This window comes from Cervus elaphus, chromosome 12 (genome assembly GCF_910594005.1).
Source record: "Cervus elaphus chromosome 12, mCerEla1.1, whole genome shotgun sequence".
NCBI classification, from domain to species: Eukaryota; Metazoa; Chordata; class Mammalia; order Artiodactyla; family Cervidae; genus Cervus; species Cervus elaphus.
This window is the reverse complement of record NC_057826.1, coordinates 98029571-98051214: the sequence shown is the minus strand read 5'-3', so window position 1 is coordinate 98051214 and position 21644 is coordinate 98029571. Positions and strand designations below refer to the sequence as shown.

At 43.2% G+C, this 21644-nt stretch overlaps 1 long non-coding RNA gene across 1 annotated transcript in view; it reads right to left on the bottom strand.

Moving 5' to 3' along the window:
- Positions 1-3166: 3166 nt before the first annotated feature.
- The window catches only part of LOC122705004, a 157203-nt gene continuing 138725 nt past the window's right edge, over positions 3167-21644 (bottom strand). The window contains exon 3 of the long non-coding RNA XR_006344004.1: positions 3167-3271. This is a non-coding gene — a long non-coding RNA (uncharacterized LOC122705004). The remainder of the gene's footprint in view (positions 3272-21644) is intronic.

The following is a 21644-nucleotide window of genomic DNA, read 5'->3' as shown; positions in this document are numbered from 1 at the left end:
AAGTATAAGACAACAGGAAGAAATTGGAAGAGAAATACTGAAAAGAAAGTGACAAAAGGTGTCATGATCTCTTAATGACAGTGATATAAAATTTAAGGCAATCAAAGGAAAAAACAATGAGGTCTACAGAGGGATATGAGTATAATTATAAGCAGGTCAAACCAGTAAGTTTCTTACATATCACAGTAATCAATTATAAAATACGATGTAAAAAAGATTAAATAGGAGGAATTAAAAAATAAATCAGCATATGTCCATCCAATATAATATATACAGCCATTACAAAGAAGTGGAAGTGGATCTCTATAAAATGATTTGAAAGATACTTGGTAAGAGGAAATAGCAAGGTCCAGATAGCATGTAAAGTGAAGTCATTCAGTTGTGTCCAACTCTTTGCAACCCCATGGGGGTCCATGGAATTCTCTAGGCCAGAATACTAGAGTGGGTAACCTTTCCCTTCTCCAGGGGATCTTCCCAACCCAGGGGTTGAACCCAGGTCTCTCGTATTGCAGGCAGAGCCTTTACTAGCTGGGCCACAAGGGAAGCCCAAGAATATTGGCATGAGTAGCCTATCCCTTCTCCAGCAGGTCTTCCCGACCCAGGAATCAAACCAGGGTCTCCTGCATTGCAGGTAGATTCTTTACCAACTGAGCTATCAGGGAAGCCCCAGTATGTAAAGGATTAAAGTAAATAAAATAAAATTATATATATATATGTGTGTATATATATAATCCATACATAAAATATGATATGTATGATTTATATGGGTGCATGTATATATATATACACATCTATGAATAATCTGAAAAACATAACCAAATCCTTTAAGGTAGTTATCTTAGGGGTGGGGGGCGGAACTGAAATTATGGGTAATTTTCTCTTTCTACATTCTGTAGTTCTCTAACATTTTCCCATGGCAATCATGTGTCACATCTGAAATCAAGAAAAAGCAACAAAGATAAAACTTTAAGAAAAAAAGTCTAGATTCTTCTTGAGTTCTCCATTCGGTAGAGCTGGGAAGTACTCTGGGCTCATCAGCTAGTCAAACACCTTCCTTTCACCGAGAATTTGAAAGCTCATCTCCTTAAGTAAGATTGAAATTGAAGGTGGAATAGCTCCAGAAATGGAATCAAATGTTCTAAGATACCTCACAAACCCCCAGTCCCACCCAGCATCCTGGGTGCTGGAGATGATACAGGCGAAGCAAGCCGGACCAACCTCTCAGGAGCTCCCTGCCTGCTCAGAAAACGGGGCAGAAGGGCTCCTAAATAGACACTGGCGGTGGGGCTGGGGGACAAAAGTTCTAAGGTTTAGTTCTTGAATGAAAGAAATTGTGCATTAATATTAATAAATCAAAATTTATTTTAAAATACAGCATTGGAAAATTCTCATTTCCTCTGGTGTTTAAATGATCTTTAAAAATATTTCTTTTGGTTATGTCAGTAAATCACATTTATTCTAGAAATTTAGAAAATACTAAAAAGTATGAAAAAAGATAAAAATGATCTATAATCATGTTTTCCAGAGATAATCAAGATTAATACTTTTATATACTGATATTTCCTTTAGTCTTTTTATCAATAAAAGTAACCTTAGCTATTTTCCTCTGACAACACCTGGTGAACAGTTTTCTATGCCATCTTAAAAATATTATTATATCAAAACATAAATAATCCATAATGATACACTAATGTAAAATTTGGGGGTAAGAAAAATTAGTTCCACTAGCACAAAGAATTTTTCTGTGTTATTTATACTGCTGTGTCCTCAGCGCAGAGAATGGGAGCTCAACAAACATTAATGACTGACTCTCACTTGCCCAGGCAGGTGGTGCCGAAGCTTTAAGGTATATAAGAATTATCAGGGGAACATGGAACTCTGCTCAGTGTGAGGTGGCAGCTTGGATGGGAGGGGAGTTTGGGGGGGAATGGATAAATGTAAATGTATGGCTTAGTCCCTTTACTGTCCATCTGAAACTATCCCAACATTGTTAATGGGCTATACCCAAATACAAATTAAAAAGTTAAAGATTTTTTTAAATGATACAAGAGAATAAAGAATTATCAGGGAGATTCCCTGGTGGTCCAGTGGGACCCAGCGCTTTCACTGCGGTGACCTGGGTTCAAAACTTGGTCAGAGAACGAAGATTCCGCAAGTTGCCCTGCGAGGCCGAAAGGAAAAAAGAACTATCAGGAGACTTCGTTAAAGCAAAATTCCCACATCTCAGTCTGAATCAAAGATGCTGATCCAGATATGTTCAAATATTTTTATTCCACCATCTTTGAGGAAGTCCAGGAGATTCTGATGCCAGGACCGCGCTCTGGGAAACACCGCCTAGGGCTAAATACATAGAAGCAGATTACTGGATCAAAAACATATTTTTTAAGATAGATACTTTTTAAGACTTCTGCTTTATATTGTTAATTCACCTTCCTGGAAGATTTAGCCGATTTACCAGTGAACTATATTAAAGAAGAGTCCTCTCTGCCTTTTAATAAATAAAATTACCTATTTTGTTGTCTTTTACAAACAGTATGTATTTTCAGTTTAAAAACTCATTATTGATTTGATAGGGATGAGGAAGAGGAATTAATTTCTCACTAAAAGTTTAAAAACCTAACAAGAGAAAATCACAGTCATCTGTAGTCACACTGTCTCATATAAACTACCCCTACTTACCTCTTGGCATATCTGTTTCTGGTCTTTGTTGTTTAAAGGAAAAAAAATCACGTTTTCATTAAAATGGCACGTGTTGGTTATAAAGAACATACATACTATGGAAAAAGTTATGTATAAAGGTAAAAAAAACCCTGGGTTGCACCACCTAGCAATAATTAGAGTTAACATTAGAAAAGCTTGATTTTAGACATCTTTCTATGCATGCATTGGAGAAGGAAATGGCAACCCACTCCAGTGTTCTTGCCTGGAGAATCCCAGGGATGGAGGAGCCTGGTGGGCTGCGGGCTATGGGGTCGCACAGAGTCGGACACAACTGAAGCGATTTAGCAGCAGCAGCAGCTATGGATCTCTATAGACAGGTGACTAAGAGAAGAAGGAAGAGAGAGCTGGTTGGCTGGATGGAGAGCAAGAGTAAACTTTCATAAAAATGGAGTCATACTATACATAATGGTCGTTACACTGTCTGTGTCATCACCTGGGTTCTCTTCTGGGATTCTGTTAGCTGCTCCATGCCAGGGTTTACACTCTTCATTTGAGAGGGTGTTCTGTTCTTTGCAGTGGTTTGTAGGTTGGGTCTCCACAGAAGCAGAACCTGAGGGGAGGAAATGCGTAGAAGTGGCTGCATTTGGGAGGTGACCCCAAGAAGCACTGGTGGGGGGAGAAAGAACGCAGGAGGGCAGGCCGGGGAAAGCAGAAAGTGCAGGTCTTACTGAGCGGCCAACAGGAGCTCTGGGAGCCAGCACAGACATGAAGCGCGGTCAGCATGCACACGCTAGGGAGGAGCCCCTGCTGGGCAGTCAGCTTTGCTGGGAGGAGGCATTTACTCCCCAGCACTTCTGCCTGCCCCCCAAGAGGCCATGTGCATTCTGCTGCTCAGAAGCAAACAAAACACTCTGAGTTGTAGGTGCTTGCCACTGGAAACCCAAGAAGCAAACATGGTAACTATGAATGCTGAGGAGGGGTGGGCAAACCCTACACTGTGGTTTGGGATATTTTTCTCCACCTCATCCTGGAGCTCGAATCATTCATGTTTGCCAGAGAGTTAACACTATTGCCCCCTGCTCTATTTTATCCATTTCTCCCCATATCCATTGCCACTCATCCTCAGTCAGAAGATGAAAGACAGATACATATGGACTCAATATATTTCTCTCCAGATTTGGGAGTATTGGTGAGACTCCTCAGGATTTGACTATCTTCAGTTTCTGGGAGTGGTAGTGAGCTTAGGAGATGGGTTTTCCCGTATATCTAGCTTCTATGTTCTGTTCGAGAAGCTGGTATCCCCTCTGCAGCCCTTTATAGCTCCAACTGCCCCATTTTAAAAAGTTTGTTGTACTCTAGTTTAAAAATATATCCACAAATTCTTTAATGTCCTTCCCCTAAAAGGCAGAGGTAAATCCCTCTCCCCTGAAGTGTGGGGCTGAATTGTCTTCTAATGAACAGAATATGATGGAAGTGATGCTGTGTGATTAGGTCATGAAAGGCATCCTAACTTTCTTCTCTCTCTCATCATTTACTCTAAGGGAAGCTAGCCACCCTATTGTGAGCAAGCTCAGCAGTCCAATAGAGAGATCCTGTGGGTCTGATTCTGTGAATAGCCAGCAAGGAACTGAAGCCTCCAGACAAGAGCTCATGAGTGAGGCTGAAGAGGGTCTTCCAACACCATCAAGTCTTTTCATGGAAAACCTGGAGCCAGAATCACCCAGGTAAGCTGTCTCCAGATTTTTGACCCCCCAAACTTAAAAGAAATGTCATTTTAAGCCACTAAATTTGGGGGTGATTTGTTAAGCAGCAATAGATGAATTATAAAATTGGCTAGATTTTCCATTTCCTAGTTAGATTCTTTTGGGTAAACTTGGGGCTGGCTATGACACTACTTTTTGCTCTCCCTTTTTTAAAATACACAATTTAAATTCACCATAATACACCTCTGGAGTTAAGGCTTTTGTCTTGAACATGGCATAATATGCTAAACTTTGCTTTTTACTCCTTTCTATTGCACATAAGTCATAAGGGACCTGGGGAAACGTTCATCATTTTATTTTCTTGGACGACAGTGAAGAGGGAAGCCATCCAGTCTGTCTTTTCCATTCTTATTTTATCCATAAGGAGAACAAGGTTGCAGGTTAACATTTTTAGTTGACAAGAGGTACTTTAACAAGTTCTAGACAAAGGAGAAGGAAATGGCAACCCACTCCAGTGTTCTTGCCTGGAGAATCCCAGGGACGTCAGAGCCTGGTGGGCTGCTGGCTATGGGGTCACACAGAGTCGGACACGACTGAAGCGACTTAGCAGCAGCAGCAGCAGCAGACAAAGGAAGCCATCAATGCCGTCTCCAAGAACCTCTTCACTTTTTTCTATCTGCTTCTAGAACTCCTCTTGGATCCTCTGGATTGTCCAGTCTCTCAGGCACCAGCACTGCTACTGTCTTCCCTCTGGTTCAAGCTGATGGGAATTGATTGCACTTCCGGATCACAAGGCTCATAGTCTCTATATTCTCTGTTTGAAATCTCTAAGAAATATTTTTCTCCTATAAAGTTCACAGTGGCTCTTTACTCTTAGAAATAGCACATGAAGGACACGGAACAAAGGGCAGAATCAGACAACTAGGAAGATTATGACTTAATGAAATGACGGCAGAGGCTTCGCGCTCAGAAACCAAATTAAACAGTTACTCTACTTGAAACAACTCTTGCAACTCAGGTTTTTTTTTCCTTTTTGCAACTCAACTTTTAAAAAATTTCTTGCAACTCAGTTTTTATAGTAACTTAAATCACTTTAAAATCAAAATCTTCTCTTGAAATGTAAGAATTAGAGAATAGGGTCTTAAGCCACCCTTGATGACTTGAAAAAAAAATCTCCATTAGAAACACAAAATCATACATACTCTATGATACGAATCATGTGAAAAGTATGTGTATATGTGGAAAAAGATTAGGAGAACTAAAGGAATGTAAACAGCTATTTCCTTTAGGCTGAGACATTATAGGTAAACTTTTTGAAACCGTGAAATCAAAATCTTTCCGGAAGAAAGAAATATAACTACATATGCTTGGGTGGATTTCTGTAAACATGTGCTACAGAATTTTAAAAAGTAAACTGGGCTGGGGTTATGAAAGAGAGAGAATGAGACTATTCTTTCATTCTGGCTGAAGGAAGGCGTCTGGGCTGAGACCGCACTCGTGCTGGGGAAAAACTCCCTCTGCTTCCTTCACTTTTCAGCTTAACCCCATTTCACTATAATCTGCTTTTCTTCTCTCTCAATAGAAAATCCCCAAATTAGCTGACGTTTAATTATTTTGTCTGAACAAAAATAATGATAGTAAAATCTATAAAAAATGAAACCTGGTATGTATGTCCTAATTTAAAAATCAAACCAGCTTGCTGGCATCTCAGGGGCTAAGCCTGCTGTCACCTTTGGCTCTTAAGAAATGACAGCCTGCCTCCTCCTCCCACATCTATAACTCTGAGTGTGGAAATGACCTAAGAGAGATAGCAAAGCAGGCTGTGGAGCCATCTTATGACTGGAAAAATAAGTGGGCCTGCTTATTAGGTCTGTCTGTAAAACTCTGATCTGTTACACCCCATTCATTAAAAAAGGTAGTAAGCACCACAGGTTGCATTACAGATGTGCACGTGGTTAACTTTGAAAATGTGACTATCTCCAGAAGGAATGACGCTTGGAGAAGGGCCAGTTGCTGGGCAAGGTCAAACTGTTCCCATCTGCCCTGGGAGCTGCTGAGCACTGATCTTTTACGCCAGATTTGAGTACTGGAGTCAGCAAGGTCTTTGTCATCTCTTGGCAAGCAGAGAGGGGGTGGAGGTGAGTGTCAGACCAGAGCAGTAGATCTCTATCCAGGGCACCCAGCCCTGACCTCAGTGCTTGAGCAGAGGTGATCTCACAGAAGCTAGGTTTGTTTTTGTTTTTCATCTTTTTCACTCTTTTATCTATTTTTAAAAAAATCAGTCTATCCCCCTCCTTCAGGATTCCCTGGTGGCTCAGAGGTAAAGAACCCACCTGCCAATGCAGGAGATATGGCTTTGATCCCTGTATCAGGCAGGTCCCCTGGAGAAGAAAATGGCAACCCACATCAGTATTCTTGCCTAGAAAACCCCATGGACAGAGGAGCCTGGCAGGCTACAGGCCGTGGGGTTGCAAAGAGTTGGACACTACTTAGTGACCGAGCATGCACACTGCCTCCTCCAGAATGTAAGCTCCAAGAAGGCAGGGAATGTTTGTTCATTGCCATATCCCCAGCACAAGTATCGTAGAAAGTGGTTTGGTCAGTGACTCATTCTGGGTATGGCTAACTCTGGGGAGGAAAGGAGTTGAGGGTTGCGGGGGGAAAGCAAAGTCTGGATCATAAGAATTAGATATTTTCCAAAGATTACCAGGGCCATGTGTCAGGAATCATAATCAAGAGAAGCCAGGGATAGAGCTGAGGATCTTGCTAACATGTGGGTTCTGATTCAGTAGGTCTAGGGTGAGGCCTGAGACTGCATTCCTAACAAGCTTCCGGGTGCAGCTGTTGGTCCCGGGACCACACTTGGAAGAACAAGGTTCTAAATTCAAGTCTGCTACTGACTCCACGGAGGAGCCCGGGTACCCTGTGATGAGTGGGAGAGAGTGAAGAGAGTGAAGACCTGGGTGGGTCTGTGAGCAGCTTGGGGCGAGCACAGTTGGTGAGCAGTCCCAGCTCTGGCTTTTTTAAAGCCCCTGGCTTTGGGAGAAGAAAGGTCTTTCATTTTTAAAAAAATGAATAAATAACCTGTGGCTCATTTTCTTACGTCCCATTTCATGCTGTGACCTGACTTACTACAAAGGTCAGGATCTCTGTCTTTAAAAATGCAAGTGAAAATAATTAAAAATAAAAATTAAAAAAAAAAACAGAAAAATAAACATGGTTTCAGTGTCAAAATTTCTGGAACTCATCTAACCTATCAACCCACCTCTCTTTTCACCTTCCGCTCTTTTTTCCCCCATTTTTTTCTTACAAGTATCAATATCTCTATTCTGTTATTCCTGTCATTCTCAGATTTTAATTCCAAGTTTCATGATCCTATCTCATTAGCACTAGATACTTGATTTCTTAGATCAAATGTTTCCCTGCTTCAGTGTCTGTGGGCATATGCTCTACCCTTCTGAAAAATTCTGGAGAAATTCCTCACTAGGAATAGGACTTTCCTTACCTGCAGGCCAACCTTCATCACTGCAGCTACTTATTGTGGAAGAGACTGGCTGCTTTTCCCATGTCAGTTTCAGTAGATGAGGATTTAATGGTATGACCGTGGTAGGTGGGTTTTTTTTGTGCTCTAAATTTTTTCCTAAGTATTCAGTAATAAACATTTATTACTTTTATTGACAGCTTCCCTGATAGCTCAGTTGGAAAAGAATCCACCTGCAATGCAGGAGACCCCAGTTTGATTCCTGGGTCGGAAAAATGCCCTGGAGAAGGGATATGTTACCCACTCCAACTGGACTCCTTCTCGGGCTTCCCTTGTGGCTCAGCTGTTAAAGAATCCGTCTGCAATGTGGGAGACCTGGGTTCGATCCCTGGGTTGGGAAGATTCCCTAGAGAAGGGAAAGGCTGGCTACCCACTCCAGTATTCTGACCTAGAGAATTCCATGGACATAGTCCATGGGGTCACAAAGGTCAGACAGGACTGAGTGACTTTCAGTTTCACTTCACTTTTATTTACAATCTTAAAAGAGGATATTTGTTATAAACATCCTTGGTGTCTTTTATAAACCACTATGGATATTGGAGAAGGCAATGGCACCCCACTCCAGTAATTTTGCCTGGAAAATCCCATGGACGGAGGAGCCTGGTAGGCTGCAGTCTATGGGGTCGTGAAGTGTCGGACACGACCGACCGATTTCACTTTCACTTTTCACTTTCATGCATTGGAGAAGGAAATGGCAACCCACTCCAGTGTTCTTGCCTGGAGAATCCCAGGGACGGGGGAGCCTGGTGAGCTGCTGTCTATGGGGTCGCATAGAGTCGGACATGACTGAAGCGACTTAGCAACAGCAACAGCGATGGATATACTATTTTATCTAAATCCTTTTTGAACTTACATATATTTCCTTTTTAACTTATAAGTTAAAGATTTTTATTAAAAAAAAACTTTGTAAATTGACCACCTATGATAAAAATGTAATAATGTCTTTAATTTAGTAAAAAAAAATAACTAAGTTTGTCCTTTTAGAAATTTGTGTTTGCTATGTTTCTTTAAAATACTGAACGTTAAAAAAAATAAATAAAATAAAATACTGAACGTTAGTTAAAATCGTCATAAAACTCGCAAATGAACATAAAACACCTAAGTACTGGCTTACTTAAATTTTTGTGTCTCAGCTTAAGTGGTGAAATGAATTACTCCAGAGAGACTGATGTCCATTTGGCGGCCGCTCCCTGGGCAAGGCCATATGAGGGGCTGTCTGACCTGGTGGTGGTCAGCATGGGCCTTGGAGTCAGTGAGACCCGGGTTTGTGCCCTTACTTATCACCTTCTATGTCACTTTATGTACAATTTTCACCATTTTGAGCTGCATTTTTCTCACCTGCAAAGTGGAGATAGCAATAGTACCTAACTCAAAAGATGAATTGTATGATTGTTGTGAGGATTATGTAATATAGTCTACAACATTCAGAGTGGAGGAAACTTTACAAGAAGATGACCCAGAGAAGAAAATGAGAGGAGAGTTCCGACTTAGGTTAAGGGGCTGCACCCTAAGAAAGTACTAGCATCTGGCTCTGAGAAGTAGCTAAGGGGCCTGGTTGGGGGGAGGGACCTGCAGAGAAAGCTCTCTGAAGTCCCCTGTCCTCTTTGCCCTCATGTCTTACCCTTCACCAGCAGCCTCGGTGGACTTCACTGGCAGCTCAGATGGTAAAGAATCTGCTTGCAATGCAGGAGACCTGGATTTGATCCCTGGGTTGGGAAGATCCTCTAGAGAAGGGAAAGACTATTCATTCCAGTATTCTAGTCTGGAGAATCCTGTGGACAGAGGAGCCTAGTGGGCTACAGTCTATGGGGTCGCAAAGAGTCAGACATGACTGAGCAAATAAGCGCATCTACTTCTACAACAGCCTCGGTGTCCTGTTCAGAGTTCATAGCACTAGGGCTGAGATGTAGTGAGGTGACTGAACTTGAGTCAAAAGATTGAGTTGAATTCTGGCTCTGCTGTTTACAGAGTGACCTTGGATAAATTGTATAACCACAGTGGCTTGCAATTTCCTCAACTACAAAAAGGGGTTAGTAAGATCTGCCCTGGGTATCTCATGAGAGTACTGTGAGAATTGAGTTAATGTGTATGAAACATGAATTATTACATCAGTGACTTTGCTTGCTTTGCCCTTGACTTTGGATATGTCTTGAAATAAACACTTAAGTAAGTGTTTCCACTGCTAGTCTTGACCAGGACGTATAACAGGTGACTTGTGTCTATAAAGGTCATTTACATTAGGAATGTTTTAAAAGTTTACTTCATTTATTTCTTCCCTCAGGGAACTCTCTGTTCTCTCCATGATAGAATCTTTATTCATCTTTTAAAAACTGTACATAAATACTATAATCACTTTAAAGTCACTAGTAGGAAAAACAGGTTTCTTCAAGACTCCATCATTTGCTACTAAGGGTAAAAGGTGACCTTGTCTGAAATACAGGATGTAATTATTTCAGCTTCTGATAAAACTGTTCTTTGAACAGTCCTTTGCATGTTTATTTTAAAAGAATGGCAAGCTCTGGTGAGAAGGATGCCACAAAAATAGAAATGCCAATCTCTAAAGATATCAAGGCACTTTCAAAATGATAAATAATTAATTTTCACAGCATCCTTGATATGATTAATCTTATTTTAGAGATGAAGCAAGGGACGCCAAAAGAACTTAGAGGACCTGCCCAAGGTTATAAGCAGCTGTGCCTGGAACAGAAGCCAGAATGTAGCTTGGGGCTTCTTCCAACAAAAAGGTTTAGTACATTCACTGAGCATGATCTACTTCCTAGGTACCCTGGAGGCCTTTTCATCTAGGAACCCACAATCTAGTGGGGAACACACAAACACACACACATACACTCCCCTCATATAAAGCAAATAGAAATGAATACTATAATTAGATATCAAAATGTTATAAAAGTAGAAGAGGAAAAAATTAATTATAATCATGCAGAGGGGGAATCTGGGAATGTTTTTATAGAGGAGATGGGATTGACCTGAGGCTTGGAGAATCGGTTGGCATTGATAGGTGACATAGGAGGGGAAACAAAAGGACGTCCCTCCAGGCAGGCCACTCAGGTTTGAGATAACTCCCAGGTTTGAAAAACAAAGGACACATTCTTACAAAATGGCAAGTAGAATTGTGGTCTATGCATAGAGTTGGGATCAGATTGCCAAGGATCTTGAATTCTAAATTGAAGAGGATGGATTTTGTTAGCCACCATCACCCATCAGTGGCATTTGGGTAGGGGAGATACAAAGTATCTGTTCTAACAGGAACTGTGGCACCAATATGCAGGGAATCAATGAGAAGAAACAGCAGACAGGAAACCAATAGTAAGTTCTAATCACTGAACAAGTATTTGTGGGATATTTTATTGTTATTGTATACCAGTTGGAATGCTGGGCACTACTGTTACCAATACAAAGAAGACTACCTCTGCTGCTAAAATGAACTAGTGCTTACAGAACAGGCCAAGAAGCGCTGAGAATGATAGCAACAGGGTGCTTTGGAAGCGTGGACAGGGGTATCTAAATAAAGGAAGGCTGGGTAGGGGGGAGGTCAACTAGGAGGTTGGGATTAACAGGTGCATGCCACTATAAATAAAAGAGGTACAAACAGGGTCTAAATGAACTATACTCAGTAGCTTGCAGTAACCTACAATGGAAAAAAATCTAAAAAACCATATGTGTGTGTGTGTGTATGTTTGTGTAACTGAATCACTTTGCTCACTTGAAAAGCTGAAACTTTTCAACACTTGAAACTAATACAACATTGTAAATTAACGATACTTCAATTTTTAAAAACTGCAAAAAAAAAAAAAAAAAAGATTCTGTAAACTCAATAACTAACTAAATAAATGAGGGAAGACTTCCTGGAGGAGGTATCATGCTGTGCCATGCTTAGTCATGACATGCTCAGTCGTGTCCAGCTCTTTGTGACCCCATGGACTGTAGCCTGCCAGGCTCCTCTATCCATGGATTTCTCTGGGCAAGAATGCTGGAGTGGGTAGCCATTCTCTCCTCCAGGGGCTCTTCCCAACCCAGGGACCAAACCCAGGCCTCCTGCATTGCAGGCGGATTCTTTACCAGCTGAGTTACCAGGGAAGCCCAAGAATACTGGAGTGGGTAGCCAATCCCTTCTCCAGGGGAACTTCCTGACCTAGGAATCGAACCGGGGTCTCCTGCATTGCAGGCAGATTCTTTACCAGCTGAGCTCCCGGGGAAGCCCAGGTTTCACTCTAGCTAAACCAAAACATGAGTCGGGCTTGGTAGGTGAATGAGCCATGGAAGCACAGTTAGGTAATGGCACGCGAGAGGCACAGACCTGCATGGCAGCTTCAGGGAACGAGGGGCCCCGTGTGCCCGGGGCCGAGGTTGTGTGGGTGGTAAGGGAGGAGGAAGCTGGGAGGTGAAGCCAGAAGGCCAGAGAGGCTGGAACAGGAGGGCTTGTGTGTGCTGGTTAAGGGGGTGAACTTCATCCTGAGAGCTTGTAGAGGACTTCTAAGTAGAGGAGGGACTCTATCAGACCAGTCAAGTATTATTAAAGTCACTCTGGTGAGAGACTTTAGGGCTTGAACTATGTCAGTGCCAGGTGGTAAGACTAGAGAGGACTTTATAATTTGGATGAAGAGTTCAGACTAGCGTACAGAATGAGATGAAAAATCAAGGTGAGGTAAACTTTGTGAGGTAGGTCAGACAGAGAAGTGCAAGTCACTCAGTCGTATCCAACTCTTTGCAGCCCCATGGACTATACAATCCACAGCATTCTCCAGGCCAGAATACTGGGGTGGGTAGCCGTTCCCTTCTCCAGGGGATCTTCCCAACCCAGGGATCGAACCCAGGTCTCCCTCATTGTACGTGAATTCTTTACCAGCTGAGCCACAAGGGAAGCCCAAGAATATTGGAGTGGATAGCCTATCCCTTCTCCAGGGGATCTTCTCAACCCAGGAATCAATCTTCTATATTGCAGGCGGATTCTTTACTAACTGGGCTACCAGGGAAAGACAGAGAAAGACAAATATTATATATCACTTATATCTGGAATATAAAAAATAATACAAATTAATGTATTAGTCAAACAGAAACAAACTCATAGACATGTTTGTTTTCTAACAAAGTTATGGCTACCAAAGAGGAGAGGGAAAGGGACTCCATATTAACTTCATATTAGGAGTATGGAATTAAGAGATAACAACGACTGTATACAAAATAGATAGGCAACAACGATTTACTATAGGACACAGGGAACTATATTCCATATTTTATAATATAATAACCTATAATAAACACATAATTAATAACCTATAGGTAATTACATTACAATAACCTATAATGAAAAATAATCTGAATCAATAATCAGAATATATATATAACTGAATCATTTTGCTGTATATCTGAAACTAACACAATATTGTAAATCAATTATAATTCAACAAAAAAGGGGGAAAAGGTAAGGTAAAAGGCTGAATTATGGATGGATATCAAGACCTCTGGGATTTGGAAGAAATAATGCGAAGCCTGACATATAGCGGCAGGCAGGGCTCCAGGAAGGGGTGGGGCCTACATGGAAGGTGGTGCTCCAGAACTCCAGGGCAGGCGGGAAGAGGCAAGGTCAGCTCCCATAACCACGAGGAGACAGGGCTGCATCCGTGGAGGGCTGATTTTACCATATGCGTGGTAGACTGGCAGGGCTAGCTTACAAAGGGAGAAAAGCTCGATGAAACAAGCAAGAAAGAGACACCAAGACGTTTGAACACAGGCGTGATCTAATGATATAACTTGAGGGGGTTAGGGGTGGTCGGCTTTTGAAGGTACTTGGGGTAACTTGGGAGATTGAGAGCATCTCTGATTGTCCTGAAAATCTGGCTGCGCAATGTGAATCCTTTCAATTCTCTAATTACATGACCGTATATTCTCAGGGGATAGCCGTGAAGAAATCTCCCCACCCCCAATAACAATCTTAGAGTATTAGCCATCCCTGGCTGATCTGAACTGAAGAGCTGCTGGAAAAGAAGGACTACTTCTGGAAAGCTAACCTCCTAAGGTGTAGAGCGCTAAATTTCAGTGAAGAAAGGTCCTATGCATCTCAGTGAATTTTTCTGGGACCAGTCTGTGTATTCCTGATGAATTATTGCGTACAGAGGCCAATGGTGTGGCAACTTTAAACCCGAGTGATTAAAGCAAGACTCGACAGCCAAACAAACAAAGCTAAAGGCTACATGTAACAGCAGCAATCTGACGTAAATCACAGCAATTTTTTTTTTTTTGGAATCTGTCTACTAAAGTAAAGGAGATAAAGACAAAAATAAACAAACGGGACCTAATTAAACTTAAAAGCTTTTGCACAGCAAAGGAAACCATCAACAAATGAAAAGACAGCCTACTGAATAGGAGAAAATATTTGCAAATGATATGACTGATAAGGGTATAACCAACATATATAAACAGCTCATACAACTCAACATCCAAAAAAATGAATAGCCTGATTAAAAAATGGGCAGGAGAACTGAACAGAAATTTTTCCAAAGAGGAAATGCGGATGGCCAATAGTCACATGAAAAGATGTTCAACATTGCCAATCATCAGGGAAATACAAAACAGAACCACAGTGAAGTATCACTTCATACCTGTCAGAATGGCCATCATCAAAAAGTCTACAAATAATAAATGTTGGCAAGGATGGGAGGGTGAGACCGTAAATTGGTGCAGCCACTGTGGCTCAGAAAACTGATAATAGAGTTGGCGTATGACCCACTCTGGACATATATCCAGATAAAACCATAACTGGAAAGGACACGTGCATTCCTACATTCACAGCGGCACCATTTACAGTGGCTACGACATGAAAACAACCTCAGTGTCCATCAGCAGGCAAAGAGGAAAGCAGGTGCGGCTCACACACACACACACACACACACACACACACACACACACAATGAAATGCTCGCTTGCTTGCTCAGTCATGTCAGACTCTGTGACCCTGCGGACTGTGGCCCACCAGGCTCCTCTGTCCACGGGATTCTCCGGGCAAGAGTACTGGAGTGGGTTGCCATGCCCTCCTCCAGGAGATCTTCCTGACCCATGGATTGAACCCACATCTCTTTATGTCTCCTGAATTGGCTGGCAGGTTCTTTACCACTAGCACCACCTGGGGAGCCCCGTACGATGAAATACTACTCAGCCATAAAAAAGAACTAAATTTTGTCATTTGCAGCAACGTGAATGGACTTGAAGGGCATTATGGTAATTGAAATAAGTCAGACAAAGGAAAATAAATATTGTATGGTATCGCTTATATGTGGAACCTAAAAAAAATACAATCAAATGAATGTACCAAGAAAGAAGCAGCTCACAGCAATAGAGAACAAACTGGTGGTTACCAGTGGAAGGTGGGAGGGCAACATAAGGGTGAGCGAGGGGGATATTGGGTGTAAGATGGGCTCAAGGATGTACTGTATAACATGGGGAACATAGCCAATGTTTTATAACAACTGTAAATGGAAAGTAACCTTTAAAATTATAGAAATTAGAAAAAAAGAATTTAAAAAAGCACTAAGTAAGAGAAAGACATGAAGTCAAGTGGATTGTTTAGAAACTGACCAAGTGAATGGATCTGAGACCTAGGAAAGATAGGCCTATCATTCTAAGATTCTTAAATCACAGGTAAGACTTGAAGAAAGACTAATATATCAGTTATGGGCTGAATTGTGTCCCCCCAATCATATGTTAATGTCCTAATCCCCGGCACCTCAGAATTCAATCCCTATCATGGGAGGAAAAGGGACAACAGAGGATGAGATGGTTGGGTGGCATCATTGACTCAATGGACATGAGTTGGAGCAAACTCTGGGAGATGGTGAAGGACAGGGAAACCTCGTGTGCTGCAGTCCATGGGGTTGCAAAGAGTTGGGCATGACTTGGAACAACAACAAGGTAAAACGAGGTCATTAAGGTGGGCCCTTGTCCAGTATGACTGGTGTCCTTAAAAGAAGAGATTAGGACGCAGATGCAAGCAGAAGGAAGGCCACATGAATGCAAGGAAGAAAATGGCCATCTACAAGCCAAGGAGGGGCCTCAGAATGAAACCAGCTCTGCTGACACCTTGTGCTTGTACTTCTAACCTCCAGAGTGGTTTACACGTTTGCTGTTCAAGTCATCCAGTCCTAGAAAATTAATACAGTGCTCTATAAAACTCATACAGTCATTTTCTCAGGGCTAGAAGAACTCAAGGGCTTGGATCAGATCTAGACGTTCAGCAGCCTGGAAACCGAGGTAGGAAGAGAGAGACCAGGGCAGACGGAGGCACACAGATCTAAGGATCTTTGAGTGAGACGTCTCCTAAGCCAGACAAAGCGTTTAGTTTTTGCCTCCAGTCATCTGCCGCTTTTTAAAAGTAGCTTGGTTGCACTTGGGACGCCTGGCCTAAGGGTGTGAGCCTTTTGTGATTAATGCTGATGAAAGATATAAGAGAAGATGATAGTTTTACATCCTCAAACTATCCCACTTCTGAGCAGCATTCAGAAGAGTGCTTCCTTCATGAAACTCTCTCCCCTCTTGGATTGTGCGATACCATAGTCTCTTCTGTTTCCGCTGGCTACTTTTGAATTTCACTTGCCGCCCTTTTGCTCCCTTTCTTGTTGCTCAGTCACTCAGTCATGTCTGACTCTTTGCCACCCCATGGACTGCAGCACACCAGGCTTTCCTGTACTTCACTACCTCCTGGAGCTTGCTCAAACGCATGTTCACTGAGTTGGTAAGGGCATCCAACCATCTCATCCTCCGTCATGCCCTGCTGCTCCCGCCTTCAGTCTCTCCCAGCATCAGGGTCTTTTCAAATTTTAATCCTCAGATCCTCAGAGCTCCACTGTGAATCCTCTAGTCTTCTGTGCCTATCTAGTCCCTTGGTTTAAACACCGTGCATAAACAGATGACCCCAAATCTACATTGCTGGTAACTCCCTTGGGCCCCTGACTCATATAAACAAATGCATAATTGATGTTTTCTCCCTGGATGTCACACAGACATCTTAGATTTTGTGTGTACTAAATTACACTCAATTTTCCTGCTCAATCTTGTTCCTTCACCCATCCTTCCATTCTCAGTTACACATTACCACCATCCACTCAGTAACCCAAGCAAAGGCATCCTTGATCCCTTCCTTTCTCTAACCCAACCCATCAGCAAGTGCAGATCATTCTACTTTTAAAACACATCCCAGGACTTCCCTGGGATGTGGTACAGTGGATAAGAAACTGCCTGCAAATGCAGGGGACAGGGGTTTGATCCCTGGTCTGACAATATTCCACATGCTATTTGGGGCAACTAAGCCCATGTGCCACAACTACAGAAGGCTGCACACTCTAGAGCCTGCACACTGCAGCTACTGAGGTCTGTGTGCCTCCAGCCTGTGCTTTGGAACAAGAGAAGCCACTGCAGTGAGAAGTCCGTGCACCAAAACGAAGAGTAGCCCCCACTTGTTGCCACTAGAGAAAGACTGTGAGCATCAGTGAAGACCCAGTGCAACCAAAAAACCCCCAAAACCGTATTCCAACCTGTCTGTATCTTTTTTTTTTTTTTTTTGCTGTGCTGGCTCTTTGTTGCTGTGTGAGGGCTTTCTGGAGTTGTGGTGAGCAAGGGCCACTCTTCAGTTGAGGTGTGTGGGCTTCCCTCTTTGCAGAGCACAGGCTCTCTGGCCTGTGGGTTCAGTAGTTGTGGCTCCCAGACGCTAGATCACGGGCTCAGTAGTTGAGGCACTTGGGCTTAGTTGCCTTGCGGCATGTACGATCTTCTCAGACTAGGGATTGAACCTGTGTTTTCTGCATTGGTAGCTGGATTCTTCTTTGCTGGACCACCAGGGAAGTCCTGTCTGTGTCTTTTTTTATCACCTCTGCCAACATTACAGTGCGTGTATGCATGCGTGCTAAATCACGTTAGCTGAGTCCGACTCTTTGCGACCTTGTGGACTTTAGCCCACCAGGTCCCTCTGTCCATGAGGGTTCTCCAGGCAAGAATACTAGAGTGAGTTGCCCTGGATCCTCTTCCAGGGGATCTTCCCGACCCAGGGATCAAACCTGTGTCTTATGCCTCCTGCACTGGCAGGCAGGTTCTCTACCACTAGCACCGCCTGGGAGGTCTAACGTTACACTACAAGCCAATATCTTCTGTCGCCTGGGCTACCGTCTGCGCCTCCTGCTTTGCTCAGCTACTACAACCCAGTCTGCCCCCAGAACCAGGGAGCCACAGAGTGCAACATTCTCAGCAACATTCTCAGAGTGCAACATTCTCAGAGTGCAACATTCTCAGCTCTGAGTAGCCTGCTCCACCCTACCAGTCTAGCCCCACTCTGCTTTGCTCTCCTCTTTGCCCACTCCCTTTAAGACCCTCTTCCAGTTCCTCTAATGTGTGTATATCCTAGATTGAGTTTCTTTGAAATGACGTAGGGGCAGATCGGAAGTGGGGGGCAGACCAGGGATCTGAAAGGAGTGAGGGCATGAGAAGAATGAGAAAGAAAAGAAGAGGCAAAAACAAAGAGCACATTTTTTGGAGATTGCTGTTGTAAGTAACATGTTTCTCTTCTGCTGAGAAGAATACAGAACACCTCCCAGTGATGTTCTGTTAAAGGAGGGGAAGCTGGGACATGTGTATGCCAGCTGTGTCCCCCACTGTTGAGGGTTGCCTGGTGAGGGGTGGGGATGGGGCAGCGGTAATATCCTGGCGTTTCTAGGCTGCACTTGTGCCATTATCAGAGAAAGTAGAAAGATGCTCAGAGGCTTGGGGTGGGCGGCTGTCTGATGGATGCAAGTTTGAGCTGTCAGGGAGTGTCCATCATAGCTGTGGTTGAAACAGAGGAGGGCTGAGAAGATGTAATGTGGGGCACCAGAGGAGTCTCCTCCTTCAAACTCCTTCTTGCACCGGTGACTCTGTGTATGCGGTCCCCTGCACTGGCCTTCTTCTCCCCCCTCTTCTGTGAGTCCTGGATCCCTTCCATAGCCTTTGGTCTCAGTTTAAATTTCACTTCTTCGGAGCTGCCTTCCCTGACCTCCCAGTCCAAGTTCTATTTGCTTTGGTAGTCCCTCTCATAGCGCCTTCAGTGCCCATGCCAGGGGTGGTGATTCTGTATTTGTGTGTTTCACGCCGAATCGGTCATTCACACAAGACGGTAACTCCGACAGAGTTGTTCATCTCTGTACACCCAGTCCCTGGCAGTATACCTGGCCCACAGTAGGTACATAACTGACAAAGAATGAAGAAAAGTGATAAAGCTAAATGTGTAGCCCAGAAACCTGCCCCAAGTCTTTCTTTAGGCAGCAAAGCCAAGGAGCCTGGTTCTCCATCAAGCCTGCATCACTTCTGGAAGAGCTCAGGCTTCCTGGGCAACAGCTGGATAATAGTAGGGGAAACATAAGGGCAACAGAGAAACAGGGAAGGATGCAACCAACACTTGTAGAGCCTCCATGCTGGGTCAAGTCCTGCCTGGGTGAAGGGGACACAAAACTTGTGAAGACAAAGAACCTGTTCTCACAGTGTGGCCCCGGGGGGTCACAGAAACACGAAAATGGCAGAATAATCAGAAGACAGTAAAGCATGAGGCAAATGTGAGGCCACATCATGGTGAAAGATGAAACTAGATGCTTCTAAGGAGCCGTCTAGTCTGTGAATCAAAGGCATTCAGAATCAAGTAGGGCCAGGGCCAGGGTGTTGGGAGGATCTATGGGAAATTCTTGAACTGTTTAAACTCCAGTGGTGCCTGAAAATAGTTTTGCTTACAGCTCTTCAGGGCTGCCCAGCACTTTGGAAGCAGGTTTCAGAGAGAGTACAGCTGTCCCTTTCCCAAGCTGGGGCAGAGTGTTGGTTCCATGTTGCTTTCCCTGTGGTTAATGCGTAGCCATGTAGGATTAAATGGAGGCATACTCTCTTTAGTCTAAACTTTCATGATTTAATACAGCTTCTTTTTTTTAATGGCAATTGCAAAAACAAAAACAAAAAAAATGAGGGATAACATTGAATAAAATTTTACATAATTTATCTCTAAATTTGCAACTCCAAAAGTACATTTTTACATTACAGATACTCTGTGGCAACATTCCTTTAACTTCGTATCTAGTAGTGCAGGAGGTGAATGGTAGAAAGACCCTGAGAACTGAACTCCTTCATCACAGTCCCAAGTTTCTTCTAAAACTACTTTTCCTAAACCACTTCTCAATGTAGTCACTCTATTTATGCCTGAAGTGCTCAGAAGTTCTTGGGAATCCAGAGATGGCATTCTGCAGGAGTGGCAGGGCATGACGGGCAGTGAAGGAGCCGGGCTCTGTGAACCGGGAGACCTGGTCTCCAGCCCAGGCTCTGCTGCCGCCTGGCTGAGCAGACTGCCCCTCTGAGCTCAGTCTTCCCCGCTGTGAAGTGTGGCCTGGCTTCTCAGATCTAAATGCACAGGAGAAACACGAGCGGCAGGACACTGTGCTTGAGTCTCAGAGCCAGACTATCTAGATTCAAATATGTGCAAATCAAAGCCACTTACTAGCTGTGTGACTTGGGGCAAATTGCTTATCTTTCTGCCGATTTTGTCATCTTTAAATGAAGTAATGATAGTTTCTGTTATAGGACAGTTATGAGGATTAACTGACTTTCTGTACATGAAGAACACCAACTAAGAACTATGTAAGTTTTTGCTAATATTGCTCATTGTAGCACTGTTTGTAACAGAAAACTCTATTTTCCGTTACAAACAGTAGGGAACCAGTTACATAGACCATCAAACAAGAATGAGGGACAGCTCTGTATGTTCTTACTGAAGATCTCCAAGTCACTGGTTAATTAAAAGAGCAAGGCACAAACCAGGGAAGGGCCTGCTGCCATGTGTGTGAGTTTATCTTTAAAGAGAACACAGACTTGGGCTGGTACGTGTATCAATTCAGTTGCTCAGTCGTGTCTGACTCTGCGACCCCATGGACTACAGCATAACAAGCTTCCCTGCAGTTGTGTCTGACTCTTTGCGACCCCATAGACTGCAGCACAACAGGCTTCCCTGTCCATCACCAACTCCCAGAGCTTGCTCAAACTCATGTCCATTGAGTCAGTGATGCCATCCAACCACCTCATCCTCTGTCGTCCCCTTCTCTTCCTGCCCTCAATCTTTCCCAGCATCAGGGTCTTTTCCAGTGAATCAACTCTTCTTATCAAGTGGCCAAAGTATCGGAGTTTCAGCTTTAGCATCAGTTCTTCCAGTGAACACCCAGGACTGATTTCCTTTACGATGGACTGGTTGGATCTCCTTGCAGTCCAAGGCACTCTCAAGAATCTTCTCCAACTCCACAGTTCAAAAGCATCAATTCTTTGCACTCAGCTTTCTTTATAGTCCAACTCTCACATCCATACATGACTACTGGAAAAACCATAGCTTTGATTAGATGGACCTTTGTTGTAAAGTAATGTTTCTGCTTTTTAATATGCTGTCTAGGTGGGTCATGGCTTTTCTTCCAAGGAGCAGGCGTCTTTTAATTTCATGGCTGCAGTTACCATCTGCAGTGATTTTGGAGCCCAAGAAAATAAATTTTGTCACTGTTTCCATTGTTTCCCCATCTATTTGCCATGAAGTGATGGGACTGGATGCCATGATCTTAGTTTTCTGAATGTGGAGTTTTAAGCCAACTTTTTCACTCTCCTCTTTCACTTTCATCAAGAGGCTCTTCAGTTCTTCTTTACTTTCTGCCATAAGGGTGGTGTCATCTGTGTATCTGAGGTTATTG